Below are 26,675 nucleotides of genomic sequence, written 5' to 3'. Positions count from 1 at the left end.
GACATCATATGATACGGAATATCCCTTTGGTCAGTTTGGGTCAGCTGGCCTACTTGTGTCCCATCCCAGGATCTTCCTCAATTGAGGAAGGAATGTTATGGTGTGATGCTGTTCTCAGCAGTACCCAAAACACTGGTATGTTATCAACACCTTTCTAGCTACCAATGCAAAGCACAGCACTGTGAGGGCTACTATGGGGAAATGAACACCATCTCAGCCAAACCCAATACAGATAGTGAAACAATATCTCTTGACATGTTGTCCTGCTGCTTCCAATGAATGAGTCCAAACAGAAAATTTGAAGAAGACTTCAAAGTGTGTTCCCAAAACGTACCATTTCTTATGACGCCTTGAGGAATCAAACTTCTCTTTCTATATCAAACCTCTGAAGTGAAAAATAGGAAGGTTTAAGCAAGTTAATGGTCCTAGACTACACACACTGCTGATTTTGACCTGATTTTGCACAAACCACCCATGTTTGTACATGTTTCTGAAGTCTGTGATGATCGTGGAGTCGTGTGTCTAAGCACCAGGTTTATGCATCTTTTAAATACCTCCAGGTATGGTGACTTCACCACTTCCCCGGGCAGCCTGTTCCAGTGCTTGACAACCTTCTCTTTCTGGTATTTTTCCTACTATCCAATCTAAACCTCTCCTGTTGCAACTTGAGACCATTTTCTCTTGTCCTGTCACTTGTTGCCTGTGAGACTTCCACCTTGGTACCACCTCCTTTCAGGTAGCTATAGAGACTGATAAGGTCCCACCTGATCCACCTTTTCTCCAGGCTAAACAGCCCCAGGTCCCTCAGCCACTTGTCATAAAACTTATGCTCCAACCTCTTCACCAGCTCTGTTGTCCTTCTCTGGATGCACTCCAGCACCACAATGTCTTTCTTGTAGTGAGGGGTCCAAAACTGAACACAGTACTTGAGGCACAGCCTCACCACTGCTGAGTACAGGGGTATGATCACTGCCCTAGTACTGCTGGCCACCCTATTTCTGATACAGACCAGGATGCCATTTGCCTTCTTGGCCACCTGGGCACTATGTTGGCTCATGTTCAGCTAGCTGTCAACCAGCACCCCCAGGTCCTTCTCTGGTAGGCCATTTTCTAGTCACTCTTCCTCAAGCCTGTAGCGCTGCATGGGGTTGTTCTGTCCCATGTGCAGAATCTGGCACTTCTCCTTGTAAAGCCTCATGCATTTTCCCTTGGACCATCAATCCAGCCTGTCCAGATCGCCCTGCAGAGCCTTCCTGCCCTCCACCAGATTGATTCTCCCACCCAGCTTATTGTCATCTGCAAACTGGCTGAGGGGGCACTTTAACATGAGCCTCAAGGAGGTAGCAGTCTTCCCTAAGTGGGTCCAGAAGGGAGTTTCCTATGACAGTAACCCTTTCTATTTTCTTTATGGAAGTAGTTTTGACGAAGGGTGTAGGCCAACTTAACCTCAGTGATACCTTTGTGATAGATTAACTATCATCCTGGTTATTGTTTGACTCCACTTGCAGAGCCCCATACCTACCATGTGAGAGCACCTGGGCAGTCACAGAGGTGCCACACATGCTGCAATGGGCAGGAACTTGTCACCATTGCCCCTTGTCCCTTCAGTCACTGTGATCAGCCAGGCGGCAGGATCTTCCATATCAGGTGCACTGTCTGCCTTTGGGACCTGTCCCAGGGAAGGCCAGATGCAGTTCCAGATGTATGGGTCTCTCACTCCCTGATAGTCCTAAACCTTCTCACCCCCCCCTCCCTCCTCTGTCACTAAGTGGAGGAGTTCCTTCACCTGGAGGCACCTCCTTACAGGGGTGCTCACTGCTGCCAGCCAGTACTGCTGTGAGTGGGACATTCCCTGTAGCTTGCACCCAGCTGGCAGCATGTTCCCTCCAGAGCTCTGTCTCAGCTGCCTCAGTCTTGGTGGGTGCAGACCTTAAAGATACAATGGCTTTTTGCTGAGTGGGTACCATTACTCTCTGGTCAAGCTACAGGGCCCTCCCTGCCTCCCAAATTGCCACCCCACACCCTTGGTCACTTGTGCTTCCTAAGGGGTTCTTATATAAGTGAGGTAGGGGCTTGGCTGCCACTGCTCCTGGTCCTGCCCAAGTCTCATCAGCCATTGTCACACCAGCTGAGAGCTCCTGGTGGCTCTCTCAGCTCCCCCGGAGTTAATTCCAGTATGGGAAACCCTCCTTTTCACCACACTACAGGGTTCCTCTGCGATGGTTCAGCACCAAAGCCTCTCACCTTGGTGATTCTGCTGCTCATGGGGGTGGCAAGTGCAGCAAATAGATTGCCTCAACTCAAGCTTAGCTTTCAGTTTAAATGCACCTTTATTGACTCCGAGGAAAGACTTTCCTCTTCAGAAACTGAGGTATCTGAAGATATGCACCATGTCTACAAATTCCAGCTGAGTCTCTCCCTACCAGTTTATTCTATGCTTTTATTGCTACTCATTACCTACTTCATAGTCTATAGTTAAAGAATCAACCCGATGATCTCAGCAAATCTGCAATTAGGAGCTGATTGGTCCATGGTCATAAATTTTTCTGTCAATTTCTCTCACACCTTAAAATATATTTTGGGATAATTTTTCCAATTTTGGGAACATAACTAATTAATCACAGAGGTCAAATTTTTAATCTTTGCTTAGCGTTTATAAACAAAATCAAGTTTAATATTGTCACTCTGAGAAGTAAAACATTGAATTAATTTTATTTTCCTTTTCCATTTAATTATTGATTATTTTCCATTCCGAAGTTCTTTAATCTTTGAAATGTGAATTTATTATTTTAATGTGCCCTTGTCTTAAGGCATTTTTTCTTTTTTTCCTATGAAAAATAATTTTGTAATGCACAAGCAATGATTTTTGTCTCAGTGTAAAGCAACATAAATCTTGTCAACATGCCTTTTTGGAGGAAAAATGAAAAACATTAGTTCTAAACAAAATTTTTAAGGTGTAATTAATTTTTTGTTTACATAGAAAAAAGTTGTATTTTTTTCTAGATAGAAATATTCTAGTCTAATTATAATGAATATATACTGTAGGCTGGAATATAACTTAAAGAATTATGCACTTTACTTTGTCCTGATATCAGATCCGAAGATAAATAATCTGGGACAACGGCATTAAAGGTTTGTGTGTTTGTTTTGTTCTCGTTTTACTTTTAAATATTCAGTGAGTGTGCAGAATTTTCTTTGAGAACGAGCTCCTAAGGGTTTTCAAAGCTATACATAAACTTTCTGCTATTGCCAGTGAAAACTGAGAGGACATTGTGCTACCACTTTATGACATTCAAGGACTGTGATTTGCAGGAAAGGAAGTAGATGAGGGAACTGGGAGTTTTAGGAAGCTAAATGCCTTAGTGTATTAGTTATCTAATGCTTAACTTTTATTCTGCTAATGTACTCTTCAGAATATTCATTCCTCTCAAGCTTCCTGTTTGCCACCCAACAGAACAGTCCTGTGGAATAGACAACTCTGAAGATGTTGAGAGTCATGTAAGACCTAAATATATTTCAGTCCAAAGTCAGGTCTACCTATAGTAAAAAATATATTTTGCAATGATGAAGAAGGGACCACACCTTATGTTGACCAGAAGATGGCTGTCTTTAGTATAACCCTAGCAAACAAATATTGTAATGAGCTCAGTTGGCCTCTGGATGGCATGGTACTGTCACACTAAAATGGACAAAAATTTTTCCCAATCAGTTAAAAAATGGTTTAAAGAAAAAGTGCTCAGAATTAATTCTAAGTTGGGTTGTCATGTCATATTTTACATGATAACAGAGAAGTTTACATTCATATTCCATATTTGTTAAATTATTTAATCATTAGAAATGTGAAATATTTTTTATTTTTGTAGACCAGAAAGACCCATCAGTCACTAGTGCTCATGGGCTTAGCTTCACTCCACTTTAAATATTATTCTTCTTTCGTATACTGCCAGCCAGCATCACACTATATTGGACTTTCAAGCTAGCCATAAATAACATTGCAGTGCATCTAAACCTAAGAAAATAATTTAAAAATGCTAATACTCAGCTCTATAGAGATAGCTCATTGACAATATGACTGCAAATATTTTTCTTTAACAAAGGAAACTTCTCCATGAGAAGTTATCAGAAATATTAGACTCGAAATATTTTCCTTTTTTATATTTAATATTTAAAATATGTATTTCATCCCAGCTTTTAGGTGAATTAATGTCAGATATTGCTCCAAATAAATCCACTTTCTGCATCTCCATGGAAATGTGCATTAATTAATTTTTTGTAACATATTAATATTACAGTATGTTGCTATTAGTAATTATATGCAGCTGTTTTTAAAGGCAGAAGACCTTCCTTTCACATCTGGTAATAAATAAATGTTCTCCTGCTTTTGCTAGAGGTGTAAAACTATTTTCTCTTCTAAAGATATATAAGCTCGAGATAGAGAAAGCTGTGGACCATTATGAAAATGAGTTAGACGCTTTAATTTTATGCAAAAGCATATAACTTGGATGTTAGGAACTGGCAGGATTTTAGTAGCTCTACAATTTGTAGGCTCTGATATAAATCTGGATAACTATTGCTCTGCCATTTTGGTTTGCCTTGTAAATCTTACTGTAAATCTTTCAAAACTGGCTCTTATTTGTGATTTATAAATTTGGAAGGAGGTGGTTTAACTACAGTGCAGACACTCTCTCAAGTTTCTATGGGCTATGCTAGCAAGTGACACTAGAAATGTGTAACTTTTAATCTAAGTACCATATATGTAGAGAATGATTCAGTAATACTTCTGTAGCAGTCAGAGCACAAGTGAAAGGTACAAAGTCATTGGGCAAACATATATAATCTCTGTTCCTTATGTAGGACTTCTGAAACTTGGTGCAGGGCAAAACTAGATAAGGGGGCAAATGTGACACAGTGATATTGCTTTCTAAGTTTACAATACTATGGAAATATGGAGAAAACACTAGTTAATTTTCTTCTTTTTTGGTGAGTAGTTCGTGGACTAGGGTATCTGCCTGAATTCAAATCACTCCTGCCATTTGCACTGTTCACCTCTTACCTTGGTCTCTATATAACCTGCTCTTCGCCCTGTGTCTGCTCTTCAGGAAAGGGAGCTACTGTATTTCAGACTATAAGAATAATTTCTTCTCTATGAAAATTACACTTTTTCAAATAATCACTTGGGAATTCTACCTCAAGAACTGTATCACCCTCACTGTTGGGTTGCTCTCATTGTCCAAAGGCTTTGACCTGTACCTCCAAGAACAAGTTGTTGTTTGTTTTTCAGCAGGATACCTATTTCAGCCACTTACACGTGTCATTGTCAGACATCACATCCTCATGTAGCTAAAATTTCTTATGGGTTCATTTATGTGTCAAACTATAATTTTATAGTTTTGGTTGATGGTATGTCAACTTCATAAATTCTACTTAGGAGTATGTATTACTCTTGCACACCTCACTGGTTGTGTATGTTTTCTTACAAATTAAGACAAAGCTGAGTAAACTTAAATGAAACATTCCTTATTCCAGTGAATGTTATGAAAATAGAATATTAGTTTACAATACACTAGTATAATCAATCTCTTCATGCAGAGTGCACAAAGACATTTAATGAATTGGAAAGATAATGCATATATAGGTATTGAATAGTTAGATACTGAAAAAACCATTTAAATTTTTTGCTTTAAAGAGTGCAACGTTTTTCAAATTAAATGTTAGAGTAATGAAAATAATTACAGAAATTCTGCGTTTTTATATATGATGCCTATAATTTTTGCATGCCTTATAATAATTTTATTGTTGGTCATCTATTCATATTTTTTGTATTGCCCTTTTGAAAAGTCTGCCACTCTTTCATTTATAATAATCATTCTTTTGTCATAATTTACAAAGAAGTAGAAATAATAACATGGTAATCTGGAAACAAACTGGACTGTGTGGTTGTACTTCTGCTTAGCAAAGTTGTTTACTGTACTTTTTGGCATTGTCCTTCTGTAGTCAATCCTGCAGCATTGACCACAGCCAATTAATCAGTTCCACGATGTGACTTGGAAAGGGTAAAATGAAAAGTGTGGCTCTGTGTTCACACTGTTCAGTGCCTGTGACCTCTTGAACTGATTTATGATGCCCATAATTATTGCTCAAACAGTTTGCCCCAGGTCTCTTTTGAGCACAATGCAGTTACCCTGTGATCTAATTAAGGCTCTTATTTTAAACATCTTGATGGTATTTTTAAATAAATATCTAAGGTGGCCCATCATTTCTATTTGTGTTCAAGAAACTGCTGACAGAATTTTGCCTCTATTCCATTATAAGAGCATATCTTCTTCAGTGCCTTTGCAAGTCACACACTGACTACTAGTGCGGTATCTACATTACCATCACCTTTTCAAAAGATTCTTGCTGTATCTCAGAGGCTAACCTTGATACTAGTACCTTCTAATAGCAATGAGGACATATATTCAAAATTCCAGTGAATATGAATATTCATTAAAATGGGCTTTGAGTAATTTTTTATAGTACAAAATAGAATCAGTAGAGGGTCTCTTAACATACTGAAGGTGATTTGGATCACACAATACCTATATTTCTATTAAAATGATCCCATAAGGTGAAAAAAGAATGTCATTTATGAAAACATCACTAAAAATTTCTACACCATTCAGGTTGCAAGGTTGGGAGGTTAATGACAAAGCATGGGAAACCAATAAATTAAAAGAAATAGAGATTTCTAACTTGCTTGGACAGGTCAAAGTTTCCTGCTAAAAAGAAGAGCAACAACAAAGAAACAGGCTTTGATGTTGTGTAAAAGCATTTGCTGATGGAGACAATTTTTCACTTAAATTAATTGCAGTGGAATCAATGTTTGATGTGTGGCACATGCTGATAACCTTTGTCTGTGTTACCACTGATAAGGCATTCAGAATTCACTTATTCTAAATACCCATCAGATGTGCTATTGAAGCCATTATCCTGAAACATATTTAGCAGTATTTGAGATCTTTCTTTTTTCTCTCACAAATACTGCCTGTCTCACCACTTTTTTGCAGCTGTGAAAGAATTGCCTGAATGAATTTCTCATCACAATAACTATGAGGATCAAAACCAACCAGATGGTTCTTTCAGGCTCCTTAGGCAAATAAGATACACCACACTAGGGATATCCAGTCTATAAAGTCTGTTTTACAGATAGACATGAGACAGCTCTGCTCTCATTCTGACCTGGCTGGGAGCCACTTACTTTGGTTAACATAACACTAACAGGTTTTGGAAATTCTGGTGTCCAGTCATAACTACATGGTTTTCAGTCAGCCTGCGGACAAAGGTCTATATGTGAACTTGGCACTAAAGAATTTGTGTGAATATGTCTATTCTTGAAATAAATGCTTCCAAAGCACCATGCAAATCCTTCAAACCTAAGGAGCCTCCCCAAGTGGACTTGCTGGAACCAGAGAGGAAGCTAACTGACAACCTCAGGATAATTTAATGACAATTGTGTTATCTCCTTGGAGAGGCTTAAACTTCTGCTGGATGAGGTCTTGAAAAATCTGACCTAACTTTTTAATTAGATGCATCATCCAAATTTGTCCTGCTCTGGGCTAAGAGGACCTCCAGAGTCTCCTGCAACCTAAATTATTCTACAGGTCCATGGCTAAATGATTTAACAAGCTCAACCATTCTGTGTTTCAGTGGGATTCTGCAAAGCTTTTGCTGAGTGTCCTTGGAGCAATTGTTTAAAACAGAAGCTCTGATAATAAAATTTCATCTCTGAAATATGCAGTAGAAATTAGACTCCTATTAGCTATAGAAATCTATTAAGGATCTTCTTCATTCAAATATCTTCTATTCATTTTATTATGTTAGGAGAGAAGGGTGAAATTACAGGAAAGTTTATTACTAAAAGTAAGATGTAAATATATGTTTTAATCTTATGCAGCTCTGAATGCAATTTAAAATTTTTTTAATAATGTGAAAGGTTCATTAAATAGACTTTTGTAAGTAATTCTTCCGGTTTTTCTTGCAGCCAGTCTGACCTCATTTCCCTCACTCATGTTCTGTAATTGACCTTAGAAATCTCACTTTCTTCAAATGTGTTCTAAATCACTGTTTATAATCTCAGAACTGGAAAGCACAATCTAGGCTTAGACTTTTCTTTTGGTTATCTACCAATAATGAAGACCATAGGCAGTGATGCCTGCTCAGCTGGCGCTAAGAAAAAATCCAGGAGCCGTTAATCGAGGGTGAGATAAGGAAAGGGTTTCATCATGCCAAGGCAAGAGATGTTACACGACGCGCGCAGGCTGTGCCTGAGATGTTACATTTTATAACAATATCTGTCCAATCCCACCCTGTTACTTTTGCCCTGATCCACCCCCTGGCCCACCCCCTGGAATTGGGTCTGTGGGTTTCTTGAGACCCTCTCTTCATCTATCTTCATCTTCTTCGGGGCACAGAGGGCACAGAGTCACCCAGTTCTTGACTCTGTACCGCGGTTTAGGCCAAGATACAAGCATTCTCCAAACAGGACAGGCCTTGCTTTGACAAGAGACTAAACATTTCTGCTGGATACGGGGGTAGGGCTGATATAGGGAGCATGGAATGGGGTAAGAGGGTTAAGGAATGTATAAACTAAAGGGTGCTATAGGGTAGAGGGATAAGGGGCTGCTGCTTTTAAAATCTACTTATAAAACTTATAAAGCTTATAAAAATTAGAAAAATAAAAAACCATTAGGGGCTTAAGGCATCAGGAGAATAAGAAGATATTTTTACCAAATGGCACTTTGAAAAGCACCAGTCAGAAAATGCTTTAAAAAGTCACCTGGTTCATCTCATCCTTACTGAGAGAATAAAATTTTTCAGCATTCAAGACTGGGAAGTCTCTGTATTGTGGTGTTTCTGTCTTCTCTCTATACATGCGGCAGTTTCCCACACCTGTTAGAAGCAAAGTCTTTTTCTGAGGGTAAAGTCCTCATCACTGGACTATGTATTATGAAAACAGTGACAACCTGTGATATTGCTTCTTTCATGCTGTGGGCAACAGAATATAAGATCCACGGATCCACTGAGATGAAGAGAGTGGCAGTCCATATCTTATGGTAGGCTGAGGTGCTATTTGGTTGGTGTTACAGAATCACAGAAAAAATTAGGTATGAAAAGACCTTTGAGATCATCAAGTCCAATCTTGACCAAACACCACCATGTCAACTAGATCATGGCGCTAAGTGCTGCATCCAGGCTTTTCTTAAACACCTCCAGAGACAGTGACTCCAATTTTCTCCTCCTTTCTGTGAAGAAATTCCTCTTCATGTTCAACCTAAACCTTCTCTGGCACAGCTTAAGACTGTGTCCTTTTGTCACGTCACTGGTTGCCTGGGAGAAGAGGTTGACCCCCACCTGGCTACAGCCTCCTTTCAGGGACTTGTATAGAGTGATAAGGTCACTCCTGAGCCTCCTCTTCTCCAGCCTAAATAAACCCAACTCCCTCAGCTACTCCTCATAGGACTTACCCTCTAGACACTTCACCACCTTTGTTGCCTTTCTCTGCCCTTCTCTGTTTATTTGCAATGCTTCAAGAATACATGTGTGCTGGTTTTGGCTGGGCTAGAGTTAATTTTCTGCATAGTGGTTAGTATGGGGCCGTGTTTTAGATTTCTGCTAAATACAGTGATGATAACGTAGAGACTTTTTTGTTATTGCTGAGCAGTGCTTACACACAGACAAGGCCTTTTCTGCGTTTTTTGTTGCCACGCTGGCAAGGAAGTTGGAGTTTCATGGGAGATTGGGAGAATACACAGCCGGGACCAATGACCCAAACTGACCAAAGGAATATTCCATACCATATAGCATCAAGCTCAGTATATAAAGCGAGGGGAAGGAAGAAATGGGGAAGTTTAAAGTGATGGCGTTTGTCTTCCCAAACAATTAGTGATGGAGCCTTGCTTTACTGGAGAGAGCAAAGCAAGGAATTAATACACAGCTTCCCATGGGCAGGCCTTGTTTTGTTTTGCTTGTGTGCGTGGCTTTTACTTTCCCTATTAAACTGTCTTTATCTCAACTCATGAGTTTTCTAGCTTTTACCCTTCTGCTTCCCTCCCTGATCTTACTGGTGGGGGAGGGAAAGGCTATGTGGTGCTTCACTGATGGCTGGGGTTAAACTGCGACAACATGGTACGCTGAAATGCTGTACAGCACTTTTCTCTTGAGTTGATCTGGATTCATGCAAGTGCCGTGCCTCTTACTTTCCACATTTGTCAATGTTCATGTCTGGACTCAGACCTACAACCTCTTTTGCCATAGGTGGCTTCTAAAACTTCAGCTGACCTGGGTAATATGTATGGAAAGGCCACCAAGTACTAAGGAGGAAATGTTTTTTTGTAGCAAACTCATGCATTGTCAAAACAAGAGAAACAAGCTAGCTGCAAAACAGGAAGTCTATCAAAATATGTTGGGACATAATAATTTTTCAAATAAGAAGTCTAGGCTTGTGACTCAGGATGCCTATTATCTGTTAAATTCTGCCCGCAAAGCCTTGCTTTTGTCCTTAGGAAAGAAAAATATTCCTACATTAGGTGACAGGTATGAGAAGGCTTTCCAAGAAGCAGATGGAGCAATACCACATTAGAGCCTTGTGCCCAGTCCCTCTCTCTCTTTTAAAGTCAGGGAGTGCATCTTTTCCAGAGCTTTGCAACTGTCTTTAAACTATGAACACAGACCAAAGACTGTGTAATGAAGATAAGATAATAAGGTATTTATAATAGGAGCTTAGGACACCTTAGATTCCGTAAATAGTTTTCTTATTTCAAACCAATGCAAAACTAGTTTTGGATCAGGATAGCCTGTCCTAAAGGTCTCATATATCTTAAAAATCTTAAAGCTGTTTAAAAATATTAAAGTGGTTTAAAATACATGAAGTCTTTTAAGCCTTTATGGAAAGCTAGGTTTCTTAAGTCCCCCAATTTTCTTAAACTGAATTCTGGATTCACTGGTGAAAGCAAGAAGGCTTGTGTCCATTGTATCATTAATTTTATTTTTTGAACAAGGACATAAAGAAAACTGAATGATTAACACAATGGTTTATTTCCAAATGAAAGAAGGAAGTGAGATCCCGAGAACTCTTGCCATCCTACTTATTTTGTGAAAAAAATATATTCTATGGCCCAACCTATTATCCAATAACACAGATGCAATCAACAGCAACTTTCAATTCAAAATGTCAGTGAGCACTGACATGGTTGGTTTAGAACAGCTGGGACATGACTTCTCTACAATGTGAGTTTATAATGCATATGCACCCAAATTCATGCTACAAGTCCAGTGAGTTCAACCTGATGTGGCAGGTACCAGCACCCCCGGAAACACACATCATGGTTCTTTGACCAGTTGAGCAATAGCAAAATGGAAGCAATTCACAGAGAGATACATTTAGGTAGAATGTATAAATGGAAGAAAGCAGTTAAAATGCATGAGCAAAAAAGAATAGTAACTATTTCATGACTGCAGTCAGCCAACAATAATTTTTGTAATTGTGTCTAATGTAGTTCACATATGAGCCACACTTGCCTTGAAAATATATGCTTTTGTCCTTAATCTGGCAATCTGGAATGTGCAGGCCAAATCAGCAATTGTCTTCATTGATATAAACTGATACAAAAACATTGGTTTGGGCTGCACTGCCAGGCAACTTAGTCATGCAAAACAGTATGCTGGGAAACCAGAGATGACTTCTCTTAAAAGTGATTGCTGTAAAACTGAAAGTATCAGTTGGTATATTCCACTTGACTCTCTGCCCTTTTAACTCTTTTTTAATTGCTACAAAATATCTCTCCTTTTTCCAGATGAAGTATTTTACTGGTACATGAGTTCACTGATGCTACAGATATATATGTAGTCATGTTTATAGTCGAAAACTCTGTATTGCATTGGCATGGTCCAGAACCTAGGATATTCAGTCAAACAGAACTTCAGCCTGTCTAAAACAGTCAGGCAATTTGCGTGGAATTTTTGATGAAAGAAAATACAAAATTAATTATTGCCTGCCTGTTTTCATAGCCTTTCCACTTAAAGAATTAGTTAAATTTATTGTCGCATCTTTCTTTTCTCTCGCCTTTCCGCTGACTTGCTAAAATATTTAACAAGTGTACATTTAACTTGTTTTCTTATGTAAATGAAGTGCACATGGTCACATGTGTCTATCTCCCCTAATAATACTGAATTTATTAGCAAAAGTCAAACAAACTTGACAGAAAGTAGTCTGAAGAAAGGTGCAAAAGGCAACATAGAGACAAAAATCATCTTTCAAATCTTTCCAACATAAAACATGACAAAAGAAACAAAATACTTTTTTTTTCATATCTGAAGTATCTAAAATTAGAACAAACTTTAGGAATCAGAGCAAGTGTGCTGTTTGGAACATACTTGTGTGTTTCACACACACACACACATGCACACATACACACACACACAAGAAAGAAATGAGAATGAGAGACTGGAAGAGTACTAAATCAAGATCACTATCATTCATTTAGGAGTAATGGTTGACAGGTATTATACAAAAGAGTAAATATTTAAAATTCTTCTATTTTTTCATATCTGAATGGAAATATATTTTAACTTAATCTACATAAAGGATTTGGAATCTGTACTAACATCTCAAAAAAAACGAAGGATGAAAATTATTGCCTTACGTGGCAGTTTCTCTTTGCCTCTGTCCTAACATAGCAAATCAGTCAAAGCATGTTAAGTGAACACCTGGTGTGATGGTTAATACCACAGGAAGGTAAGGATGATTCAATATTTAAAGAGCTCTTGCATGCCATACAGTTCCCACTGTTACCATATTCCTCTAAAATATTGCTCCTGTAGCATGCTTAGAATCTTTCCCCACTGACCAGCCAAAGAGAAAAAAGATGAAAATCTTTAAGGTTCCTTCCAGCCCATACCATTGTACTACTCCATGATTATTGTCACGTGGAAAAGACATGAATAATTTAGACTGGGCTTTGAAATTCGCAGAGGAAGTTTGGTTCACAGTTAAATGAGTTGGTAAATTAGAAGCAGAAATATTAATATGAAATTCATGTTGCTTAATCATTGAAGCTTTTGAGGATGTTTCAGATGGCTTACAGGACGTTTGAGATGTTTCAAGCTGGACTCATATAATTTGACCATGGGCAATTAAATTTCTTACCAGTATATGTTCTTTGTGATAATATAGTTTGTTAACTCATAGCCTGGTCATCCGAAAAGCTATACTAACACTCTCCTGTTGTAAGATAGATCATGTTATATTAGGCAAATATAGAAATTTGTGCCAGTTCTGTTGTAAAAAGAATTCTTTTTTTTCTCAGTACTGTACAAATTCTAGTACATTTCCTCACTGTGCAGGCAACTTTCATTCTGTTAGCTACTTTGTGTCTAGAAACAAAGAACACTTTGTAAAGGTAAATATTAAGAGAATTTACTCCTGTTTTCTGGAACCAACTGGAATAATATTGCTGCTCTACACAGTCATTGCTGGGAATTTATTGTCCTCAAGGATCGTGAATGGCAAACTTTGGCCCATACTCCATTAAATATCGGCTTTTGAGTTTGTGGGGAACAATTTCTCAGAAAATGTTAATTTATCCAAATCAAATTCAATGATAGGAGAACACTGTTGTCATCCAGCTAAATGTAAAAGAAAAAATAAATTTCAAAACTCTAATTTTGATAACTTCAGATTAATTCAATTTTAGTTTTTGAGTTAAAAAATAGTTATCACCTGAAACTTATCTAAGATATCAAATTCATTAATTTAAAACAGTGTTTTAAGTATTCGCATATAAAAAACTATATCTCTATTAATTATTTTCATTGTTTCAACAAATGTCTCACATAGTTTATTGATGTGGGGATAATTTGCAAATTTTAAGGGAATAAAATTTATCTGCTTAATCTTTTCTTTTAAATTGTTAGCTTTAATGACTTAGATTGTAGTAAAGGTCTTAAATGTCTTGCAATATTAAGAACTTTCCAGCTTCTTCAGTCTAAATAAAGAATGGTTTTGTACTAAGCATGCATGAATCCACTACTTAAAAATGTCTCTGGGATGAATTTTTCCCATTAAAATGTTTCAGGCATGCCTGAAAAGAAATAATTGGCAACATTAACTTCTTTCATCAAGGACAAAAATAATATTTAATTCAAGGAAGTGAAGGCATGATCAATTTCTCCAAAAATTTGAAAGGATCACAGACATTAAGATAAGGAAACTGGCTTTGCTATTCTTGTTAATTTGCTGGTTAAACCAAAAAGCTGTGAAATGAAATATTTCTGCTATTTTTGACTGGCTTCTTTTTGTACATTGTAATGCAATCAATGAGGAAATGTGAATCAGCTTTCTGCTTCAGGTTCTACTGAAATAGAATACAAATGATTATTAAGGGCTTTGTTCTTGCAGAGTGCTCAGTTTCCTCTTTAATCCCAGGAGCCACTGATAACATTTACGTACTGTATATAAAGTATACAAGCCTTAAATCTATAAGTCAGCTGGAATGATGGTGAGTAACATGCAAGTTCTCCTCTTGCTGGCTATAACAATGATGGATGACTTACAGGAATAGGATAAAAATGCCCATGTTGACTTCTGGTTTTAGGACTGAGACTGAGAGACACCTTTGGAATTTTACTAACTGTTCAGTTGTTGTACATATAATCAATAATTCTCCTAGTCTTCACTGAGCATAACATTCTGTTAGGTCTTTAATGCAGCAACATGAACTCTATCTCCTTTATTTTTATCAAACCACTTTCTGTCAAACTATGTAATTTATAGTGTCAGTAAAGTGTTTCTTCTTATTTCTTGACATTATTTCTTGGGACAGTGGCCTCTTACTTTTATCTCCGTACCTCCCTTTATTCTTAGGTGTTTTGATTAATCCCAGCGTAGCTCAGTATATCACAGGTTTTTGACACAAACTGCTTAGCTGCTGCTAGAATACAGGGGTTTTTTTTTGTTTTGATTATTTTTTATTTTTTAAAATAATGATGTAGTATTTTTTCCTTCAGTGATTTCCACTGTCATCATTATTGTAACTGATGAGCTGACTTCAGAACTAATGAAACAGCTCATCTAGCCAGTAAGCAATTAACTCCATGATTGCCTAATCTGAATGGGGAGCAAGAAAATTCTAATATCTACAGCATAAGCTGCTTTCTAATGAGGTAATAATCTATTCCTAAAAATGATTGGTTCAACATGCTCTCTGGTACTTACTTCTTGTTTGTAAAAGATAAGAATAGCAAGAACTTTGGTTTTATTGGATCCATAATTGCTTACAAGCAATTTGCTTTGTAGTATTATCATGAATTCAAGAGCACAGTAATAAAAAATTTATAAACATGGCATGAATCTGACCTTAAACCATGGAGGTCAAATGTTTCTTCATAGTCTTCTAATTGAACTTAAAAATTCCTTCAAAAATGGCAAGTGAACAGACAGAAAGAAGATGGTATAGTCTTGGAAAATAGACTTCTGAACTCTAGGGGCCTCGCTGCCTCTGGTCATTGCATCACACTTATGCCAACCCCACAGCAGAGTAACAAGTGAAGGTGTGAGTGAGAGAGGAGAACACATGGAAGCACATGGAATAAGCAGTAGAGGGGTAACTGTTTCTCTGTTCTGTTGTAGGCTAACATACTGAGTTGACAGAGATGTTACTTCTATTAGTCCTTTCCATTTTTTGCTCTTAAGAAGTAGGTTATAAATGTGGTTTGGTTCTTTTGGTTGGTTGGTTGGTTTGGTTTGGTTTGGTTTTTTTGTGTAAGCTCAGGAGTAAAGTAGACTTTGTCTTTGATAGTTAAATAGACCTCATCTAGAGATGCTGGGGATCCAGCTCCAGAACTGAGAACAAGGCTTGTTGAGCACTTTATAAAGCATGTTTTATAAGTATGTTTGCTGCTCAACCACACCAAGACAGAACAGAAACAAACATAAGGAGTGATTAATAAAAACCATATCTTTGGGTAGAAGGAAGTTAAAGTGAGCATGATGTTAGACGGTACAGGTCAATGAGGGCATAAGTGAACAGTTAAGAGTATAGGCAGAGTGAAGGACAATTGGGGTGCCTAGATAAAGACAAGAAAGGCATTCCAGACTATTTATAGGCCTTTTGGTGGTGAGGAAGAAGGGAAAGACAACACTGAAGGAAGTGAGGGGAAAAGGAGAAGGGAAGGGGGGAATAGATTTATTGGAGAAAATTCACCCAAGGTCTACAGTTTTGCAGCAGTTGTGGGTAGATGGAAACATACCCTTGCTAGAGAAACAGAGATAAGAAAAGATTAGAGCTGGTCTCAGCCTCCCTTTAGGGAGGAGACATCTGCAGCCAAAAAATGACTGGCAATAGCAGATACAGAGCTTGACTAGACCACATGGACAGCCCTTAGCAACCATGCTGTTAATAAGTCTGCTCTTTGAAAAAGTCTTAAAATGTCAGCCAGACGAGAATAAGCACACTGGCAGATCATAAAATAAGTAGATGTAGGAGTCACAAAAAAACCTCCGTACTTCTGTTTGCTTGAATATTATCTGCTGTATACTGGGCAGTAGAAGGTTTGAACAAGACTGATACTAAGCCTGTTTGTGCGTATATGCACACACACATATGCTAAATGTATTGGTAGAATAAAAAAATAAATGTAGGTTTAAGTGTTAATTATCATGAGGGACCAAGAGAGTCATGGTACAAAGAGCATACTACTTTTTCTTAGACCAAATTTAATTGGAAAAGAAGTGTGTAGAAAGTAATGGTGGAAAGTAACAAAAGAATATTATGCCTGGTCTTCAGATTTTCTTGCCACAGACACGGTTAAATGGTAATAAAGAAGGGATCATAGAGGTAGCTCAGTAAATTAAGGACTGACACATTTGTTATTGACGTGATTTGCAGTCTTTAGTGGAAAGAAGTACATTATTGTGCCTAATTATTTCAAATGAAAAATTTAATATTTACATATATGCATCTCAGATCAGTTTAAAAATATATTTAATTTCTGTGTGACACTTTGAATGTAATGTGTTCACCTCTGAGAAAGATGTTCTTTGCTAAATTTTCATTTAAGTCAGTTTAATTTTCCCTTTATTTGGATGTTATTTTGGAATGGTTGAAGTATCTCAGAAGCTTTATTTTTCCTTTGAAGAAATTCAGTACTTGGATTCAACTGTTAGGCTGAAATTACACCTAGTTCTTTATCCAGAATTTTGAAAATGTTCCATTTAGGGGTATAAATCCAGCAAGATGACATAACCTGCAGACTTTTCTCTGTGATGTATGAGGTTTCTGTTTGATTCTGCCAAATAAACATAGTGGGCAAAGTGGCTCATTAGAAGTTTCGTCACTACCTAGCACTGAAGTAGAGTGAATTTTATTCAGTGCATATGCACTTGCTTTTATTGCACTTTTCAGCATTGAAGAAGTGGAGAGAGGAACAAAAGATTCCTATTAAGAGCAAACAGATAACCTGCAGTTCTATTAAGAGATTAGTCTCCTTGAAACTCAACAAAATTGCTTCTGAAACTGTAACATAGTAATTTACATATACAGTTGTCTGGCTCAGCACTGTAAGCACCGAAAGAACTGAAGTAGAGTGTTCCCATACCACAGTAGGGATTTATACTTCTTCATGTAACATTTACTTTCTGTCTTTGAGTTAGTAGTTCAATAGAAGAACTTCAGTTTTAAAACATGGACACTTTAATGGGTTATCAAAATCCCACACTTAGGACTGTTAAAATCAATACAAGACCTGACTCTCACTGACATTGATAGGCTTCACATCATGCCCTCCAGCTCGTCTTCGCACTTAAAGTCAGCTTCAAAATGTTCCTCAAGGAAGAGTTTTTTCTTTCTTTGTTTTTTTCAGATAGGTACTGAAACTCAAGCTATATATTTTTCCAGGAGATTCTTTGCAAAGAAACTTTTGTGTAATAAGTTCTGTAGACATACTCTTTGATGATAATATTACACTCACAAATTATGACATTTTGAGGTTCACAAAAGTGATTGGTCCTCATTAGATGCTGAAATAGACTTGAATTTGTCCTTTATAATATTTACTAGTAAACAGTATTAAAGTAACATTGTATCATATCATATGTTGATGGTAAATCATCTTTTTATATAATTACTATTAGAAATAGGGTGGTATTTGATATATATTTATGTTTCTAGTGTAAGAACTCTGTAGACAGTCAGTTATTTTCCTAAGCAGGCAACAAGAGGTATGAGAGTAGAGTGATGGACTTCCTACAAAGTTCAACCTCCACTTTCTGAGAATTTTGTGGGAGAATTGGTGGCTTGAAGCTATTTCAGTCTATGACTATTCTTCTTAGCCCAGAAAAGGGTACTTTTATGGGGTTGTTTTTTAGAGTTAACTTGCATCATCTTTGTGAGAAACTAGCACAAAAAGCTTTTGACAGTGTATGAATAATGTCATGGGCTGAAGAGACAAATCAAAATGTGGTTTTATTGCTGCTTGTTGTGCCACATTTTAAATGAACAATGCCAAGTATAATAAATTATTATTTTCTTGCTGGATGAAGGTTGCAGAAGGCCACTGTGTGATCAGTATTAAATTTATCAGCCTGAGTTCTGCAGGTGAACATTAAGTCTGTTGTAGTGTCAGCATGAAACATCCATGATCTAATTGGCTTGCCTACAGACACTCCATGTAGCTGCAACTTGGAAAAAAAGGTCAGAATTCAAAGAACAGATGGCAATTGGCTAAAGTAATTAAGTGCTGAAAATCCAATCCTTCTTTACACACTTTGCACAGAATATTTAGTTGAAAGTTTGACCAATGAAATCAGGAACTCATAATTTTCTCCCTTTTTCTGACTCTAGGAATTCAATTTCTACTAGTAATAAGATATTTATAGCATTAAAAAGTCATTGAATACGTTTTAAAAATCTCCCGAATATGAGATTTTCTTGATATGAGAAAAGGAACCATTTTAATTTAGAATGTTATTTTCATTATGCAAAACATTCCTGCAGGGAATAGCAGAGTTGGAAAGTGAATTATTCGGTTATCATTTGTCCTCAACACCTTGTTCCTCAGTTCAAATACAATAGATTATGGTTCTAGTTACAGCCATATGGTGAGCAAAATAATGTCAAATCATTGAGAGAGGAACACAGGATAATTTAAATCAAAACATCTGTGACCACAATATACCTTAAAATATCAAGAAAACTGGTCATGTTAACACATTGCTGTGGGCAAAATAGCCTCAACATAGGTAAATTTACTTAATTTAATTTACTGACAATTAATGAAACTTTTTTTACTGATTCATATATAAAAAAGACATAGTCAGTTAAACATTTAGGAAGCCTCTTTCGTCTGCATTTCCTCAGCTTCATCTCCCATTTTTTTGTTGCATTTTATACTTGATGCCTCCCAAGACCTTCAGTGAGGGCCTCACTTGCTCAGGGGTGTTTCTGTCCCAGCATGGGTCACCTACAGCCAAGGTCCCTTGGTAGTCTCCGCTCTGGCATGGAGCATATCCTTCACAGAGTGCACCTCCAGCCATATCCCCCAACAAAAGCTCCTTCACATGCCTCACATGCCCTTCATTTCTCCTCACCTCTCTCCTCACATGTTCCCTCCCAATGATGGCTGCATCTCTTTCCTAACAATACATCAGGGTCAGTGCACCAGGGATCCCTGACAGACTGCAGCGCTGTTCCCATCAGTGCTGGAGCAATCAGTAACCAGCATGGGGCAGCTCATAGCCTCACCCTGCACAGGACATGCTGTTGCCACTCATTGCAGCTGTTTGATTGCTTTTATTAGTGCTTAAAACAAAATGAACAGACAACAAAACCCAAGTTGTAAATACATTATTAATTAATTTCTCTATTTCCAATAGATAGCCTAAAGGTAGTCTAAAGTTTTAGTAGTTTGAAATTTATGTGACAAAGGATGGTAACCATAATGTACCATCACTAGGTAATAGATAAAGAAACTAGTGCAGGAACCAGAATCATAGAATCACAAAATCACAGAATAGGCTGCATTGGAAGGGACCCACAAGTATCAACTAGTCCAACTTCTGGCCCTGCCCAAGCACCCTCTGGTTAAAGAACCTCTTTGTAATATCTGACCTAAATCTCCCCTGACACAACTTCAGGCCATTTCTTTGGGTCCTGTCACTGGTCACTAGAGAGATCGATGTCTGCCCCTCCTCTTCCTCTCATGAAGTAGTTGTAACTGCAATGAGGTCTCTCCTCAATCTCCTCTTTCCAGGCTGAACAGACCAAGTGATCTCGGCCACTCCTTACCTGATCTTCATTCCAGGCCCTGCACCATATTTGTTGTCCTCCTTTAGACACTCTCTAATGGCTTCTTAACTTTCTTATATTGGGGTGCCCAAAACTGCTCACGACATTCAAGGTGAGGCCGCACCAGTGCAGAGCAGAGCAGGACAATCCCCTCCCTTGACTGGCTGGTGATGCTTTGCCTGATGCCCCCCAGGACACGGTTGGCCCTCCTGGCTGCCAGGGCACTGCTGACTCATATTCAACTTGCTGTTGACCAGAACCCCTAGGTCCCTTTCCACAGCACTTCATTCTTTCCAGCATTTCATTCTCCAGTTTGTAAAAACATCCAGGTTTGCCCCATCTCAGGTGCAGAATCCGGTACTTTTCCTAGTTGAACTTCATATGGTTGGAGATTGCCCATCTTTCTGATTTATTGAGGTCTCTCTGCAGAGCCTCCCTGCCTTCAAAGGAGTCAACAGATCCTCCGAGCCTTGTGTCATCTGCAAACTTGCTTAGTATCCTTTCCAGTCCTGTGTCCAAGTCATTTATGAAGATGTTGAAGAGAACAGAGAATAGTGCCTTTCACTGTGACTTTGAGATAGCTCAGTTTCCACAAGAGGTTTTCAAATAGAATTTCTTATTAAAAAAAAAAAAAGAAAAAAGAATGTTGAAAGGGCAGCTTACTGCCCAGTTTTGAGCAGAAGCAGAAAATTTACTCCTTATAGTTTAGATGCTCCCATCACACACCCCCTGGCCTACCACTGTCTTGTGATTAATGAGGTGGAAGGAAGAGAGAACACTGTGAGACAGCAATTAATGGCTGCTAAAAATGCAAACATGCAGGTTTGACTTCATAACACCAACAAAGTTGTTCAGGCTGCTCAAATTTGCATTAAAAGTTTTGAGGTCGATTTTTACCAGAGATCTATGTATGATTTTTCTACTGTGACAAATATATACTTGTCATATACATTTCAGGGCAATGTATAGTCACAATGAAACATCAACAGACAACTCAGCCACAGAAATACTTCAAACTTAGATTGGTTTTGTGAAAATATAACAAAGGATATCAGATATTTTGGTGACTAATCACTTTGTGTAAATGTGTGTTAGAATTGAACAAATATATTAGACATCTTTTTCATTCTTGAGTTTTATAAACCTTTGTTCTGTAATGAGTTCTGTATTTGCTATATCTGTTTAAGATTTGATAATGAATTAAAAAACTGACTTAATATTTTTTAAACCCTAAACTTCAACAGAAAAAGTGATCAAATAATTACAATTTAAAAAACCTTTGAGGATTTCTTTTATAGCTATTGTTCCCTATTGAGAAAGGGAGGATGCATGGACCAAAATCTCGTTCCTCTTTCCTTATTGCTTCTACTCCTGCAATGAAAGAAAAACAGAAGAGGAGAGGGGAAGGTGTACATGCAGAAATTTGGAGGTTTATGTTAGTTTATACATATACATGGATTCTTATTTCTTTATTGTTCAAACTTGGTTGAGGCTCCTGATTATTAGTCCTTATGCAGAATCGGTGCACCTCTTGCTTTCCTTACACTAGTAGATACCATTGCTTGATCCAGTGAATTACTATGCATCAAATACAGATTCATTATAGTTCTCTCTGTAGATAAGTTTCTGTTAGTATGGAGCTCAAGGACATCTCAGCTGATTCTTCTGGTTTACTGTGGCTTCACTTACTTATCAAGAAATAAACCACCACAGTCTCGCAAAAACATTGCTTAAACCTTGGAGAACCCTACAAAACTGACATGTCCAAAAAATATAGGGAGAAAAGAAGTCAGTCTGTTTCATACTAAGAAACCTACCACTAACCTCTTATAATACCTAAAATGTAAATTACAGGCTTTGACAGACAATGCTCATGGTTCATTCAGAGTTTTTGCTCTTCTTGACCTAATCTTACTCACTTCTTCTTGGTGAAAACAAGGATTGTTTACTCTTAGAATTTGTCTGAAGCTTAGTAGTTTAAAAATAACATAATATTCTTTAGTTTTTTATTAAATTAGAAAAAGCCAAACACTTTACAGTAACATTTTGTCTTTTCAATCAATCAGTCCCTCTGTCTCTGGCACACTCTGCGTGAACATGCTTCACACTTTTTTATTATTTGACTGTTTCTGTGCTTTCCAAAGCTGTGTTTTCTTGACAGTGATGATAATCTAACTGAATCATAAACATCTATCAGAATATGGCAATCATTCTTTGAATAAACATGAAAATCAATCTTGAAATAAAATTTACAAAAGAAGCTAATGATACTAGGTAAAAGAGACTGCAATTAGAAATACGAAACTTTAACATTCTCTCAAGTTAATCACATCAGTTTAATCCTTTTCTGGGTTATATTTATAATTATCTTAGTCTATTATCTTAGTCCTTTTAGCAAAATCTTATCATGGAGCACTTTTAGGACCCATGCACAGTTCTGCAAAACAAAATTAATCAGAAGAAGAGAAAATGAAAAACGTGAATATGGAACTGAGGAAAAAGTTAGCAGCTGCTATTATTTAATTCATGTCATTCAGAATCTACTGTCAACTGTCCAAGTGGCATAGTAAATACAAAATTGTAAAATGTGTTGGAAAGATGCAATTATTTGGTTCATTAGTAAAATTTTGAGCATTGGTTCTTACATTCGGTTACTCCACTGATCACCACTCCTTCCTCAAAGACATCTGGCCCATAAGGTGGGAGCAAGAGGTGGTAAATGTCTTCTGCAGGATACTGCTCTTTGATGTAAGTTAATTTAATTTATTCCTGAAACAGGCCATTTTCAAATCAATGGAATAATGTTTATTTGCATAATTTAACTCTCCCCAAACTTCCTTATTTATTTCTATACATTTCTCCATGTTGCACATATAAGATAAAAATTTTATTTACCAGACTCACATATGTTGTAACCCAAGCATACAGAAGTATATAGAAAGAGCGTTGATGACATCTATTGTGTTTGAAAGAAATGCAAGATTTAAAGAGGTAAAAATTTTGATAAATATACTTTTCCATTAGAACTCCTGTACTGGTATTTTAGTTTTGTTTGGTCCTATATTAATAAGGTACTACTGAAGAAGCTTTACAGACTAAATTGTTGAAATCCTAAAAAGATGTTGTTACCAAATGGCGATTAGAGAGCAGAGGAATAGATGAGGCCAGGTAAAGAAAAATATCAGTCATGAATAAAAAGTGCAATGTGACAAAATATAAAAAGAGGGAAAAGAGGGAGCAAAACTCATTATGTTTGTAAAAATCATAATTTTAGACTAAAGTATGGGAACACTGTTTAGGTAGATGATACTATTGCTGAAGGAATGAATCAGAATTGTGATAGAGTATTCAGTCTAGAAAAAGACTTTGAAAAACAAAGTTCCTCCATTCAAAGCAGAAGTTTTCCAGTATTTCCTTTCATCCTGAAATATCTGGGGATGATGCTGTATCATGAGGGATGCTGATCTGAGTTTCTGTTGACAGTAGCAGGACAGAATGTCAGAAGACACAGACACTAGTTATGGTGCAAATATAGTCAATATATTTCACTTTTTTATTTTTGTGAAATTTTTCCAGTTAATTTTTTTCCCTTTTTTTTTTCCTCTTGATGGTGTTGGGTCCTAAGAGAGTGGACCTGGACCACCTGCTCTTGGATAGCTGCAAAATTTCGGGTACCTAGAGGGCTGTCCTGGACTGCCTACTCAGAGGTACCTGACGTTCCCAATGCCCTTGGGCTAAATTAAGGTAAAACAATAGAAAAAGATCAATTAGAAGTTTTTATTTATGGCAGTAACGATTGAAACCTTATGATAGGTAGAATGGCCTGTGGCAGCAACAATTTAAAAAAACAGCCTGCAGATTAAACTTTTCTGAACAACACGTGGCAACAGAGACTTCTGAATGGCCCGTGGAAGCAGCAAATAAAACTTTTAGGGATGGGAAGAAAGAAAGAAGGAATGATAGGAAAATAGAGATAGAATAAAATATCCATGTCATCACCCAGGATTCCAGTGACATTTGTAGTCTAGTTCCTCCAGGTGATGGGTGCACCTACAGTCTCTCTCAGCTGCGTTGTTTACAGACTAGTCCTTGTGCATGCACATTTTTTTTTATTCTCAAACTTTTCAGAAGGGGATTGGGAGATTTCATGGGTTTCAATTGCCCTCCCCCACCAGGGACATGAATGTAATACTGTCTCAAAACTGTTCTCAGTTATAGTTACCCAAAATAAGGAAGCTGGTCCCAGAAAAGCACCATCCTTCCTCCACAAGACCCTCTTTTCTAGCTGTACCTTATCTTATTGGCATGGTCACATTCCTTTTCTCTTCTGCCAATGTTTGAGATATGAATGCTTTACATTAACTCTTTTAGGCTTTCAGACTCTCATACCACCCCATGGCTCAACCAGTCAGTTGAATCCTATTAACATTTCCATAAAACACTCATTTTAGGGAAAGAAAATGTTAAGTTTTAATTTTGATCAGCCCTGTAAAGAAACAAATTCCTATTTGAAATACATAATAGATGAGACAATATTAGACCTGACAGTAGAATGCAATAACATATCTTCTAGGGGGTTTGCAACAGACCTTTTGAAGGAAGGTACTTATTATTTTCAGCATGTATAAATGCTTCAGATTTCTGTATAGATATCATATATTTTCTACACAATACTATTCTTCTTGAACTTTGTCATGAACTAGAGGAACTTTGACCTTTAATGATTTATAAACTGATGGGATTGTTACCTTAAATGTTCTGTTGTCTGCACCTATAAACATATAAAATACTGCTTTGTCTTGGACTTTTTAGAGACTTGGGAGTGCTGTTGTAAAATAGCCCTTATAGCACAATATATCACAAGAAGGTTACACTGTTACTCTGCTTCTGTGATTTGTTCTCCACTTCTAAAGAGCTCCAAACTGTCTGCAGATCACAGGCAAAGAAATGCTAGAACAAACTCATTTTGAGCTCAGATGTATTTGAACCAGATGCCAAATAGGAGTTTCCTTTACACAGTTCTGTTAGGTTTCCTGAGAGGCGCCAAGTTTGATTTAGCAAATCGGTGTCTGACTGATGCCTCTTACACAAACTGCAGTTTGATTCAGGAAAGTTTAAGGCCAAACCCCTATACCTAAGTCTTCTAGGAAAGGAAACTCAGCACATAGTGTCTAACCCGTCAGTGGACTACTTCAGGTAGACTGACCAGCATGTGGTCTGAGATGAGGGAATTTATTTACTTTGGAGAAGTACAGATACGTAATATTGGAAAGTATACTATATACTTTCAAAAGCTATTTTGCAATATGAAGACTTGCCTAAAGTTGTTATGAAAGAGTATTTTTTTCCTTTTTAACCTTTTATGATATTCTTTTTCTATGTAAATTCTATATTACATAAATGCTCAAAAGACTGATGGCAGAGCTCCAGAAAAACAGATCTTTGCATAGAGCAATTGTTTTTCTACTGCTGAGGTAGAAAATCAATAGTGCATCAAATCTGCTTTGTTCTTGAATCATTAAGGGCTTTGGTTCCAGATGGGTACATAAAAAAATTACTTACCTCAGGTTTCATGTATATATTAGAAAGAAAAAAAACAACCAGATAAACAAGCCTGCAGTTTAAAGTACGTTAATTTTAAAATATTTTATTCATCCTATACATTATACAGATCAAATCTGATCCAACCCAGGAAACAGTGCTTCATTTTCCATCAGGAATCTCTGCCCATTTAGCAGTGGCATATAATCTGGTATTTATGTTTTGAAGCAGTATTTTTTCTATCATCATTATACACTCTAAAATGTAACATGATTATATTAGGGACACTGAAAAGGCTATCCTTAACTTTTTCCAATGTTTTTATAAATACTGTCTTTGATAAATATGTCAGTAGACAGAGCGACAGAGAACGTAATAAAAAGGCTAGACTGTTGGAAAACTGAAACTTGATTTTGAATTCATGAGTCTGTGTCAAATTGTTAAAAATGTCTAGCTATTTTTAGTACCTCAGATAATTCATGACTGATTTGAAACACCTCACTGGATCTGAATTGTCAGATGTTATGTAGCTTATCTTTAATGTATAAGCCAGTGCACTGTCTCAAACTGGAAACTGTACTGAGGGGACTTATATTTCCATTCACTGTTGTAAGTCTGACTGTCATGCAAAAGATGCTTAAAAATACTTTTAATCCCAAAGAATGTACCCATAAAATTTATTTCTATGAAAACAAAATTTTCTATGAAAGCCATCAATCTAATAAACCAGAGTCAAATAGCAAACATAACAATATTTTAGGAACAGGAATTATAGTTACAATCTTTACAGTGAGTGGAGTTGTCTGGGGATTTATT

This window comes from Neopelma chrysocephalum, unplaced genomic scaffold (assembly GCF_003984885.1).
Source record: "Neopelma chrysocephalum unplaced genomic scaffold, ASM398488v2 Primary Assembly neopelma1_22b, whole genome shotgun sequence".
NCBI classification, from domain to species: domain Eukaryota; kingdom Metazoa; phylum Chordata; class Aves; order Passeriformes; family Pipridae; genus Neopelma; species Neopelma chrysocephalum.
This window is presented reverse-complemented; position numbering follows the sequence as displayed.